Source organism: Muntiacus reevesi, chromosome 1 (assembly GCF_963930625.1).
Source record: "Muntiacus reevesi chromosome 1, mMunRee1.1, whole genome shotgun sequence".
In the NCBI taxonomy this organism is placed as follows: Eukaryota; Metazoa; Chordata; class Mammalia; order Artiodactyla; family Cervidae; genus Muntiacus; species Muntiacus reevesi.
In genome coordinates this window covers 40,866,301-40,879,709 of record NC_089249.1, presented here as the reverse complement: position 1 = coordinate 40,879,709, position 13,409 = coordinate 40,866,301, and positions in this window count along the sequence as shown.

Here is a 13,409-nt window from a genome sequence, read left to right as displayed (position 1 = left end):
TCTGTGGCCTTCAGGTCAAGGATAGCTGTGGAGAGTGTCAGATCATTGGAAGATTCAGACTGGAATGCAAGCATGCCCCGTCACACGGACTTGTGCTTTGAGACAATAAAAAAGAGAGATGATACCCGTGACAACCATGAAATGCCTCTGTGCCCTCGATCAAAGCCTTGGTGCACATTTTCACAGAGGATGCTTGATAATTCTACAGCACACCCCCACTCCACTAGGTGAAAAAAAAAAAAAGTGAAAGTGAAAGCCACTCAGTCGTCTGGGACTCTGCAACCCCATGGACTGTAGCCCACCAGGCTCCTCTGTCCATGGGATTCTCCAGGCAAGAAAACTGGAGTGGGTTGCCATTCCCTTCCCCAGGGGATCTTCTCAAACCAGGGATCAACCCTGGGTCTCCCTCATTGCAGGCAGATTCTTTACCTGTGAACCCCCAGGGAAGCCCCTCTCCACTAAGTGAACCTGAGGTTATCACCAGGACAGGCACACACTTTTCCAGCACTTGACCTTGAGCTGAAACATCTGGCAATAAGGCCCTTCTTCTTTGCTTATTGTTCTCCTTTTAAAGCTTCTCCATCTCCCAAGTTTAAAAAAAAATGAGAAAAAAACATGAGAAATTACTAAGGGTTTCTTTGAACAATCTAAGAGTTTAGATAACGATGCAGCTTAAGGAATAGATCCCTCCTTAAGGAGGGGCATCCAAATCCATGAAGAGGAACCAGGAGAACCAACAAGAAGGCTGAGAGGTGAGGAAAAGTTGGAAGAATTTCCACCTAAGAAATCTGAAGGGTTCAATGAGAAAAACCAGCTTGCAATGGCTAAAAACATGGGTATTTTGGTCTATATCTTATTACGGTCACCATTCTTATTGTTCAGCGCCAACCACTGAAATTGATTTTGGCATCATAGTGCCAGAAACGAAAGAGAACAAATGCCCCAAAGAAGAGATAGCTCTGGAGAAGAGATGAAGATCCCAAGGACAGTCGGGATTAAAGGATATACACTGCTTCTATTCATTCTTTGTGAATTTCCCCACCAGAACTCTGCCAGAAGGATGTTTGATTGGTGATGATCAAGTAGATTTCCCCACAATATGCCAAAGAAAATGAAGATGAAAAAAAAGAAACCAGAAAAGGAAGAACACAGCCCCAGAAGATCACAGTTCTGTGCTTGATCTCATTCATCTTTTCACTCACTAGGCTTTACCCAATTACCTGAATTATCATGCAGATAATTCTTTCAAGTCAGCTGCAGAAAGCAAGAGGTCAAGGAGACAGGTGAACTGACCAAATGGGCAACCCTCTCTTGAGAAGAAATCAAAACCATGCTACCAGAGGACCTTACATCCCATCCTATGTCTCAGTGAGAAGGAGTTTAAACTCACAAGGAGTCTGGTGCCCCAGGAAATATCTGGGCTCTGAAACGGACTCTCCTCTATGCTGCTTTTCCATGGGACACCTAACACCCAGGCCCACTGAAACCTACTCTAAATGGGAAGGTACACTGTACATGTGCTCTTGGCTCAGCAACTCCAGTCTCGTGCAGATGTGGATATTCTTTGTAAATTTTTGCCTTTGTAATGTTTCCTATCTTTTTCTATGAGCTATTTTTTGGCAGCTTTGCTGAAGGGTTGGTTTTTTCATTTCCACTGTAACCTTTAATACTAAGCACAACATCTCTGTAGTTTTGATTAAATAATTCTGTTATTTCTTGACCTGAGGGTCCCTGTGAATCCTTTTATTCCCCTCTCTGCCCCCAATGAACAGAGCTGAGTCTAGCAGGGAATGGTCATCCCAGGCACAAAAGATGCTCTGAATGATCAGCTGTTGGCCCTACTACTCCTCATGAAGGAGCATCAGGACCCAGTATCTGTAACATCACTCCTGTGAAGGATGAAGTTCCCAGGGACTCAAGATGGAACCCCTGTCTCTCTCCCTTAGCTTCCTGTGATACCATCACGATTTCAGGCAGCCTATCAGGGAGGCAGACAGGAGAGAAAGGATATTTGTAATGGGCTTGATTCTAAACTTTGAGCTTAAGGAAGGCTCTAGTATCTTCCTCTAATCATCCTTGTACATGGGAATTAAACTCGCTTCTTCTCTCTACCATATTCTCTCTCAGAGCCAGGGTCCTGAACCAAGCTTTGAGGAATGACCACACTGTGCAATTAATGTGCAGAACCCCTCCCCCATCCACTCCCCACCACCCCATTCAGCTATTATACTTTTCCAACATCCTACTTCTTCTCTTGTCTTTCCTTTGGGGCAGGCAGGACTGATGAAATGAAAACAAACAAACAAAAAAACCCAACTTTCTACACTGAACTAGGACACTTAAAGAGTTCTTTCATGGCTCTTGGTGTAAGCCAAATGCTCTGTATGTGAACCAACATCTGTTCTGTGGCACAAACTAAAGACTGTTCTCTTTGGAAAGACTGATGATTACTTCCTGAGCTTGAACCAGTCATCAGGGAACAGGTGGATTGAAAAAGAGGATGGTTGCAGGATTCCCTGGCCCTGTTTGCTTAAAGATTTTACCATTATAATCTTGGGGCAACATGAAGGCTTCACAAGAATTCTCAGGAGACCTTCATTAGTCTTTGCAACATCCATGACACCCTTCTTCCGGGCTTTAGGCAGCAAAAATTATTATGGGGCTAACTCTTTCCTTCTGGAATTCATTGTATATGTGAGCTTCCTTATGTTTCTACTTAGGCTTCCAGCACTAACTCCTGCCTTAAAATTGACCTCAAGTTTGCTGTGTTTGAACTTGAGTTACCCAGAAGAGGCTAAAAGGCTCTGTCTTGGGGTTGCCCTCTTCACTGTCAGCTGATCAAAACTCCTGACACCCTCAGAGTGTCATGGCTTCCTCACAGATTCTAGAAGTCTCCCTCCCCCATGGAACATTCTGGAAGAAATCCTCTGCCTCATGTCTCGGTTTTCCTTGACCTTTTTATTTGAGTGGGTTTCATGCTACATAAAAATTTCTTAAGGATAAAAAATTATTCACAATGTGTTACCCCACAAAATTCAAAAGCATTTTTGTGATTTAGCCTTCAACTCATCTTCATTACAGAAACTTTTCTACTCGTTCCTCCTTTTGAAGTTTTTTCCTTAGCTTTTTCTGATCTCTGTAGACTCAAATGTGTGTGTGTGTGTGTGTGTGTGTGTGGTGTGAAGATTTTTTTTCTTCCATTAGATGCTGAACACAGGGTGTGGTGGAAAATTCAGGCAGCATTACTCTGTGACCTAGGCCGACGGTTAGAAATTCAGACAAGTTTTGGTTCTTCCAAGAATTTCCTATATAACCTTAGTTTTAACTAAGCATCAGATTTTGTTGTGCTTCAGCTTTCTCATCTATAAAATTAAAAGACAATCGTATTTCCATGCCAAAGGAAGCCATTCAGAGGGAAGGTTATGGTGGAGGTGCAACTGAGCTGCTGGTGACCCTGAGAACCACATCCTTCTCCAGGGACGGGGAGCGGAGTCAGGCTAGAAACTGCCATAGCCCAGGGCCATTTCACATGGGAATTAAGCTAAGAATGTTCAAGCAATGAATCCTCAAATTTCTATATGCCCCATTTCTTGCACCTGCTACCAAGAAACAACCAATGCAGATGTGCAGGAAGTGCTGTCCTTCATCATTCAGATGCAGTGGGGCTGACTGTACTAGGTTTGTTGGGCTCTTGTTTGAAAACATGAATACCAAGCACACGTGACAGCCCTGTGCTCTCAGAGTCTCATTCTAACACTGTATGTGTGCATGGGTGTGGCTGTTCTGAGGGTTAAGTTAGAATATAGAGCACCTTGAGATCGTTGAACTGAGAACAAGAATGTCAGAGGACATGTGAGCAAGGGAAAAAGTGGCTGTAAGTGCCCTGGCTATCTCCCAATTGCGTCTGCATGAAAGAAAGGGTATTTTTGCCATTTTATGTTTTTTGCAATAAGAGTTCTGTCTGGATGCCTCTCTAGCCTCTTTGCTTCCTGCTGACATGAAGTCTTGATATTTTCCCTGCTCTCAACCCTGGGAGAAGAAAAATTATTGAATCTCCCAAGGTATGTTTGCCATTTCTGTTCCCACTGAAGGCAGACCTCACCACCCCCGCTCACGCTGTTGTCAAAGAGGAGATGCGGGTACATGTGGAGATGTATTTATCTAAGCAGCAAGCCTGTCTATCCTTGCAGAGAATGGCTTCTGCATCTCCATCCTCTTCGCCCTGAGCACTAATGGGACATCAGAGGACCACATGGATTCCACAGGGTTCAACAGGGACGGGCAGCAGGGCAAAAACGTTGTTCTATTAGGAAGAAACGCTCCCTTCACATAAAGCCTAGACACGCAGTCAGACCTTGAGGTAACAGCCATCCACAGCCTAGGAAGAGCCCAGGGGAATCACAGGCTGTAATATATTCATCGAGTTCCAAAGGAACACTTTCATCTACCAAAGATGCACCCCTGCTCCCCGATAATGTGAGTGACGTTGGCAATGTGGGGTCTAATTTGTTAGGAGAGTGAGTCTGTGCGTGTGTGTTTGTGATCTGTGTTGGGGAGGTGCACAAACATGACAGAGACCAAATTAGGTGTTGTCAGGCTGTTGGGGGGCGGAATCTGTGGAAGCAATTTATAAGCAACAAAGAGCATAGCTCAGACAGAGCCGGCAAGGCCGAGCCTCTGATTTTCGGGTGGTTCTACCTCACAGCCAAAGGGAACATTCGAATAGCCCTTGATTTCGAAAGAAAATGATCAAAGACAATGAAAACGTGCCGATGACATTGGGAGTTAACTACAAAGTCGATTCTGTAGAAGACTGAGGTTTCAGGCAGGCATGTTTTAGTCTTTCAAAAAATTAAAAAATTGTCCCCTCTGGAAACAGGAAATATTCTTATCTGAGATCAGCGGGCAGCCCAGCACACTCAGAGTCCTGGGGCTGCATCCCATGATGCTCGGCTCCTGGTAGACCTTGGAGACTGTGCATCTCAACACAGAGAAGGCGATGGAGCCACAGCATGGGGCTTAGATTCCCTGTTACCCTATCTCTGTCTGGGGGTGGGCTCAGGGTTGGCCTGCGTGCCTTGACTCCCTGCGGACATCCAGGACAGCACATGTTTGGTGGCATCCAGGTTTCTCCCTCCTGCTGGGAGGGGAACGGTTACTGCTGAAGGCTGCTGTGATGGGGTTCTCGCTTCCTTGGCACTGCCCTATATAGCTGTTGCCTTCCTGGTATTTCTGGCTTTGGCTCAAACAACTTCCAGGCTACACATGGGCAGGAAGATGCTTCAGAAAGTGCTTCTGAACCGGCTGCATCTCAGATTACAAGTGGAGAGGGGAAAATGAGAAGTGTGATTCCATCTTTACTCCAATTATACCCAGGAAACAAGCTCCAAGTTTGAATTTTCCTGCCCTGGGAAGGATCAAAAGAACAGACACCTAGAAGGGCATCAGCTTTGAGTCCTTTTCCAAAGCTACCATTAACAGCAGTAACCAAGGAGAGGGGGCCAAAGAGACTCTGGTGCAGTTCCTGGCACCTGACGCAAAACCATGCTCCAATGGAGGCCCCCGTGCTTCCCCTTCCTCCTACGCTAACTTTCCTCCACTTCTGTAAGTATTCGTAGGCAAAAAAAAATTGACATGAACACCTTGTGGATGTTCTGGATATATTCTGAGTTCCCTGGAAGTCTCTTCATTCCACTTGACCAAGAGAGATTCATGAATATCCTTTTTCATGAGGATGGCACCTCTCGACCCTTCCACCAGCTATTATCAGACTATTTCTTTCACTGGTTTTAAAAAAAGTGTCATAACAGAATGAGCTGGATTTTGCTCTAAAACATTAAACTACCCCATTTCCTGAAATAGGACCATCTAGACTTAACGGGGCCTTTGAGCTGAACACTTCTCCCCCAGATTTACATTTTAATTTTCATTAGGGTGCCTCCCAAGTTGTCTCATTCTGCCCCACCTTGCCCATAATAATTCCTCCAGCCCCTTCTATCTCAGTGAAGAATGGAATTTGTTCACTTTTTTGAAGAACAGACGTGTCACTGCCTGTAACATATTTGAGTTTGGTTCTCTAAAGGATGCGTTAAATTAGCACACAGTAGCAGAAGATGCCTCCCACGGAAGAATAACTCATGCTCGATGACAAAGTGAAAGTTATAGAGAAGGCTGGTAAGGAGAAGGGAACATGACTGGTCACCAGAGCAGCTTGAATGAAAAGACAATACCAGCTCTGAGAGTTTGTTGAGGGGGTCAAACAACAACTGACGCTGACCAGAAAGAATAGGACAGACTGCTCACTAGACCACCAATGAGGTGGTGGGAAGGATGAATGGGGCTCAGAAACTAAACGAACAGGAGGGCCATAAGATCAGAGGTGACCTTCCAATACTATGAATCCCTTCACATTTAGAGACATGGCTGGAAATTTGTGCATTAAGCTGAAGCAAAAAGTCATGTCTAGGAGGGAGTATTTAGACGTCATCCTCACCCAGAGAGTTGTTGAAGTTGTGGAAAATAGAAAGGTTGCCATAGAAGCATAGAGGAAAGGAGAAGAGGGTCCAGCTCAGAATATCCCAGCAAGTTGAGGCTGAGGGGACAGAACTAAGATCAGGAATCAGTGAGGGAACACACAGAGAGGGCCAGAGGTCTAGGATCAAAATCAGAACGTGCTGCTACTATTTACAATAGCTAGAACATGGAAGCAATCTAGATGTCCATCGACAGATGAATGGATAAAGAAATTGTGGTACATATACATAATGGAATATTGCTCAGCCATAAAAAGGAACATGTTTGAGTCAGTTCTAATGAGGTGGATGAACCTAGAGCTTATTATAGAGTGTGAAAGTCAGAAAGACAAAGATAAATATCTCATACTAACGCATATATATGGGATCTAGAAAGAAGGTACTGAAGAACTTATTTGCAGGGCAGCAACGGTAAAACAGACATAGGGAACAGACTTATGGACCTGGGGAGAGGGGAGGAGAAGGTGAGATGTATGGAGAGAATAACATGGAAACTTACATTACCATATGTAAAATAGACAGCCAAGAGGAATTTGCTGTATGTCTTAGGAAACTCAAACAGGGTCTATGTATCAACCTAGAGGGGTGGGATGGGGAGGGATATGGGAAGGAAGTTCAAGACAGAGGGGATATAGGTATACCTATGGCTGATTCATGTGGAGGTTTGACAGAAAACAACAAAATTCTGTAAAGCAATTATCCTTCAATTAAAAAATAAATAAAATAAAATAAAAAAAGACTCTACAGAATGTGCTGCTACCCAGCAGTAAATTTAGGGTAATATCCATAAGACTGAGGAGCAGAAATAAAACAAAAAATGATTAGATTTTGAAACAAGAAGTCTAAGACTTTCATTGGAAGGTTGCCACAGTAGTTTAAGTGGAGTGACAGGATGAAGCCCATTTTTAAAGTTAAATCACAAGCATTAAGAGAGGAAATGAAGAAAGAAAGACAACCCTTTTGAGAAGCTTGTAAGTGAAAAAATTGGAGATAGGATAGGAATTCAAGGATCTAACTGTATTGACAGAAGTTTTGGTTTTAGAGACTATTGCAGGATTTGTTTTTGGAGATGATGATAGGATTGACTGTTTTCAGAGACGGCTATAGGCAGGTGTGGGGAAAAGATTAAAGATGCAGCAGAAAGAACTGCTATTGGCTGGGGTGCCATAGAAGAGATCAAAGGGTGAGTATCAGTACCGGGAAGAGGGGCACTGAGCTGGGAGGGAGGATAGTAAAGACGGATGAAGCACAGGAGAAATTTAAAGGTAGACAGGAGAGATCATGTGAGAAATTTGTAAAATCTGTTATCTTTTGTTAGTAATACAGTAGGAAGAGATGAGGTGAAAATGAAAATAGAAACAAATTTAACAAACACTTGGAAGATGTGATGGGGAGTCAAAATTGGAGAATAGAAAAGACGTCTGAGCTGGCCAGGCATTAGGTGCAATTAAATGGATCCGATCTGTGCACTCTGGCATAGGTTTTGACCTTCTGTTCTTGGAGATGGAGTAGATGTTGGGAGAATGGGATACAGAGTTAAAAACAAAGTAGGTGTGGTGAGAAGGTGAGAGGAAGAGACACAGCTGGGGAGGGTGCTGTTGATATGGGTGAACACAGGGAGAGACCAAGGAGAGACGTAAATGAAATCAGAGGGGTTTATGGACCAGAACAACAGAGGGACCTTGAAAAAAGGCAGACAGGATTACAGAAAAGGCCAGGTAGAGGGCAGAGAGAAAATTTTCAGAGTTTAAGCACTGGGAGGCAGAATAATTCTGAAAGAAGGATTTGGGTGTGGCCACTATGGGGAGGGCTAGATCTCTGCAGTGTTTTTAAGATAATACAATGCATAATATATTTGACTCATACCCTGAAGTGAGAAAAAATTCAACTTGCATGTATAAATCTACCCATTTATGCACCCCTATTTATACATACATAGTGCATACATTCAAATACTGTATGCTTTTGTGTTCACATATTATATGTGAGTATAATATACTCCACTTTAAACTCTTTTATATTCTTCACAGCACCAGCCCAGGGGCATAATAGGCATTCAGTAGACATTGGTTTAATTGCACTAACACATTTAACCAGAGATTTTATTTTATTTTTCTCCTGTGTAGTATTGGAATCTACTCCACCCTGTAAATCACAACGCTAAAATAATTACAAAAAGAGAGTTCAGGTTTAAACTGCGGAGACCAAATTTTTCAAGTAACGGATTTGTAATGGACTTGGTGTTGTGCTTTTTAATTGTACCCTTAATCCTTGCAGTGAGCTCCATTTCTTTCATTTTTGCCAAAGCTCAAATTCAACACACGAGTTCCAAGGCTCTAGGGAATTCTACTTGTTTGCTCTGCTTTGTACCTTCAGTTCTCATCAGGAGTCCTCACCCTCAGAACCACACCAGCAATTCTATTGTAAAGCACAGAACAGAACCAGAAACTCACTATGATGAGCTCAAAGATAGATGGAAATGGACAGACTGGCAGAGAAACATGGATGACTCCTAATTCTGCCCACTTAGTCTCAGGACTGCTAGCCTAATCCATCACCCTTTGGGCAAAACTCTCTTTCCTTGCCTCAGCATTGTAAATTAGAGGCCCCAAACTAATCTCTCCAAGGCAGGGAAAGAGCACTGCTTTTCATTTAAGGTTTTTTGGGGTATTCTTTGTCACGAGAGCACCTAGGTCATAGTACCCACTGGGCCCCTGTGTGATTAAATTAAGTCAGTGTGGTTGGAATGGGCTGGAGGGGGGACATATGCAGACATCCTGGGATTTTACATAATACTGGAACCCCCAAACTAGAATGAAACCCTAGACCTAGAATATTATTAGAAGTTCTCAGACTGACGAATCTACATTTTAGTGATGTCCGAAACACCTGTTAGGTCTAAAAAAGAACTGCCTACTGGTTAAACTGTACCTTGTCCTGGAACTCCTTATCAGTTAGTGTGTGTTGGGATCACCCCTCTATGGAGGTACAAAGTGGAGAACCCAGAACCACCCGGTTACATAGGAAGATTAATTGAACTGGGACAGAAGACAGAAGTTACTGTCATTACAGTAACTTTTTGCTGTCATAATTTGATCTTTCCAGCTGTCTACTCAGTAACCTGTAATAGAGGAGAAACATCAGTCTTCTACTCCCTACAGAAGGAGTCAAAGCCCTTGGCCTGTCCTACCAGGTATCACTGTTAGAAATTTATAAACTACACACTCAAGTGACAGCTTATTGGAAATGATTCCCAACTGGGAGTCTTATTTCTGTGTCACATGAGCCTTAAATAAAAGCGAGAGAAAGATGAGATGGTTTACATGTCTTTACACTCTGGAATCTATCTCTTTCCTCCCTACTCTGTAACTCTCAGCGTTCTTAACCCTCTCCCTCTTCTCCTCTACCATCACTTTATTCCCAGGAAAGGAAATGAGAACCCTAATGTAAGCTAGGTGTTTCAATACCTAAATGTCTAATATGGCTTAATATGGCACCCTTCCTGGGATGACTTTCACTTAAATGCCAGATGAGCAGCTCAGGGCTAAAGGGATAACTCTGTGTGGGAGGACAGTAGTTGGAGTGAGGCTGAGGAATAAAAAGGAAAGGTCTTCTCAGGATCCCTGAAGTCACACCATGGGCCATATGCCATTTGTAAGGCCAGACCCATTCCAGTGTAACTGCCTACCCTGAGCTGCTTCTCATCCACATAGTTCCTTAGACAGGGAGGAGAGTCTCTTGACACTCAAGTGAAGAATGAAATGCTCAACCAGTATTTGGCAATCTACTGAGTACACATTTCTTATATGGCTTTGGGTTCAGACAGCATAGAAGGTATGGCCACATACCTAGAAATCCCTAATGCATTCATCAATAGCACTGCAGCTGCATCATTTGTTCACACATCTGAATCATTCTTAACACATCAGACACACACAGCGTGTCAAACAGACAGGGCTTTTTTTTTTTTTTTTTTTAAAGAGATGGAAATTAAAAGAATAAAGTGAGTTCTGGAATAGTTTTTTTCCAAAGGCTATTGCCCAAACAATCTGGTTATTCTGTGCCTAAATCCTGAACTAAGCAAAGAACAAACAAATTAAATTCAAAACAAAAATACAGAAACCCTAGGTCTTAAATGAGATGTGCAGGTGACCAGCACGCTGCGTTTTGGCAACACAGTGTCTTCACCTCCCATGCAGAGAATTCACCCATGGGAGACTCTCTGATGGCCACGGAAGACTGGGCGGGTGATATTCCCTTAATTTTCTAGACGACTCCTATTTGTATCACATTACACATGCGTTTTGGCACTACTGACACCACCAACATTTAATGGAATCATTTGGGAATTTTTCTCTCCCTCAATACAACATGGCTGTGGCCAGTACAGGGGAAACCCACATCAAGGATGTTTCCCACATTCTGGCTGAAGATACACAGTGACATATTTTGAAATTACAAGATCCACTGTACATGCGTCACTCTGAAGGGTGTACACACTCTTAATTCAGGCAAATTCAAGGGTCAGATTATCTGATGTCGGTAGAAATGCTGAAATTTCAGCATGGCCACCGAGAGGAGGGATGCAGGACAACACCTACCAACTCACTTCCACAGTGGAAGGGAATGATGGAGGACACAAGATATAGAAAGCACAGATTCTGAAGAAGCTTGGAACCATTAGACCTCCTGAGGGTGTCTGTGGAATCTCACAGTTTGGATAGATTGAGTCTTTGTCCAGACCCATCTGTGGAAGAGATGGGGCTGATAGCGGAATTCATCCTCATGCATTTTCCTGGCTTCTTATTTTGGAAGGAAGTAACATCTAGAACTTGGCATTGCTCAGCCTTCCTTTCTGCAAGATTTCTTGGGCAGGCTGTGAATATCCTATTTGGGCTTAATTCAAACATCCAGTTGAAGAAAAGTGACCAATTGGGGCCAAAGAGGGTTTTAGAGAAATGAAATTAACCAGCCAACAATTTTTGATGATGGGACGACTGGACAGAAATGTAATGTAATATCCCAGTGAAATGGATTTGGAAATTTCATCCTGCGGTACAAAGAGAGAGACGGCTACCACCCTTCACAGAGACAACAATCCAGTGAAAGAAATTCTACTTGTCTGGTCAACCCCAGGTCAGGTTCTGAACACCTGGCTTGAGACAAACAGTTCTTTCTTGATGGTGGAAGTGAGGACAGGGGAAATATAAAGTCACTACAGGCACTGTCCTTCCCAGATTCACCCTTCCACCTCTAAAACCAACTTTGTAACCTTTCTAAGAGAATCTCCTGGCCACTGAGTTTGGAGCAGATCTGGTCATCTTTTCCGGAAAAGCATGCAAATTTGTAAGACACAGATCCAGAGTTACCCTCCCATAACCAGATATCACATGTTTCCAGGAAGGAGACTTCATGGGAATTTTCCAGGTGTGCCTGTGGTGGTGATTTCTCAGGAGGAAGGAAGTGGACAGGAAGAAGGCTGGAGCCCAGGTACTAGGGAGAAAAGACTGAGCTGCAGGGAGATTTCTCAAGACAGAGCTTCCTGAAATCTCTTAGCCACATCAAGAGGAGAGATTCATTTGACCTCGATTCTGGTTTAAGCCCTTTGGGGAATCTTTCCTACCCTAGGTGCCCACAGGAGAAATATGGCACCACCAGCTTGATCTGGCACGGATGCTGGTGATCTGTGGTCCACCTGGAAGATAGAAGCTGGGCCTGGGGTTTGCCTGAAGCCAAACTGGACCCAAGCCAAGCCCAGTCATACCCGACGCCTATGACTACCTCTCACAGGCCAGTGAGAAGACTGGTGAGGTGGGCGGCAAGGACCCACAACCCTTCCCCAGCTTCGCCACCACTGTGGCCTCCACTTCCGCTCACTGTTCTCCAGGTACCCTGCAGCCAAAGCCGTACAAAACTCCCCCGGAAACAGAAAATGAAACCCCTTAACAAAACACTTCCCCCTTCATTCCCATCCCCACCCCGCTCCCTCCAGCCAACACCCTGAATACTCACAAGAGAACACTTTATCTATACAAAATGAATTAGAAAACAAAATATTTACATATGAAATAAACACCATCTTGATTTCTATCACCAGTGGGAGACGACAGAGCCCCCTTTGTTCTAGATTGCTGTTCGCTAGGTTGGTTTGGTTTTTTATTTGAAAGGGGTGAGGTAAGAGGAAGAGTGAGGGAGGAGCCCCTGACCTGGGATGGAGTCAGGGTGAAGAATGTTTGATGGCCCTTCGCCTTCTTCCTCCTGGAGACACCTCACGCCCTCTGTCCTCTCGCTCCAAGTCCTTCCTTCAGTCTAAGGTAAAGCACTCCGTGCTCCTCCCCAAATCTGTGAGAGGTTCAGCCCCTTGCCCCCAGGTTCGTTTTAGAAAGAAAACAAAGCTTTACAAGGCCTTCGGTTGGCTTGAAAATGAAAGACACTGAGGTAAAAATCAAGGAGGGCAGGGGGGGTGGGTGCAGTCAAGGACGGGGGTGGGGTGGTGAGGAAGTGGGGTGAGTCGGGGTGGGTGGGATTTCTCCAAGAGACATGGCAGCTTCCTTTAGAGGAGGATGAGCACCTTTCTGGTTTATGTGTCCTGTGTGTAACATGGAGATCCTGCGGCCAAGCTTCCAAACTGACCCGGCTCTTTGGCTGCCACCTGGGGAGAGGGGAGGATGGCGGCGGAAGAGTGGAACTGACCCCCGGAACACATCTACCCCAAGTTTCGGGACTGGCAGTGACACGTAGTCGTTTCCCTTCTCCAGTTTCCAACTTTGAGTGAAGGGGGCTTCCTGTCTGCCAGTACCCTCATCCCTGGAGTTTTATATGTGTATATATATATATATATATATATATACACATAATTTTTTATTCTTGAATAGT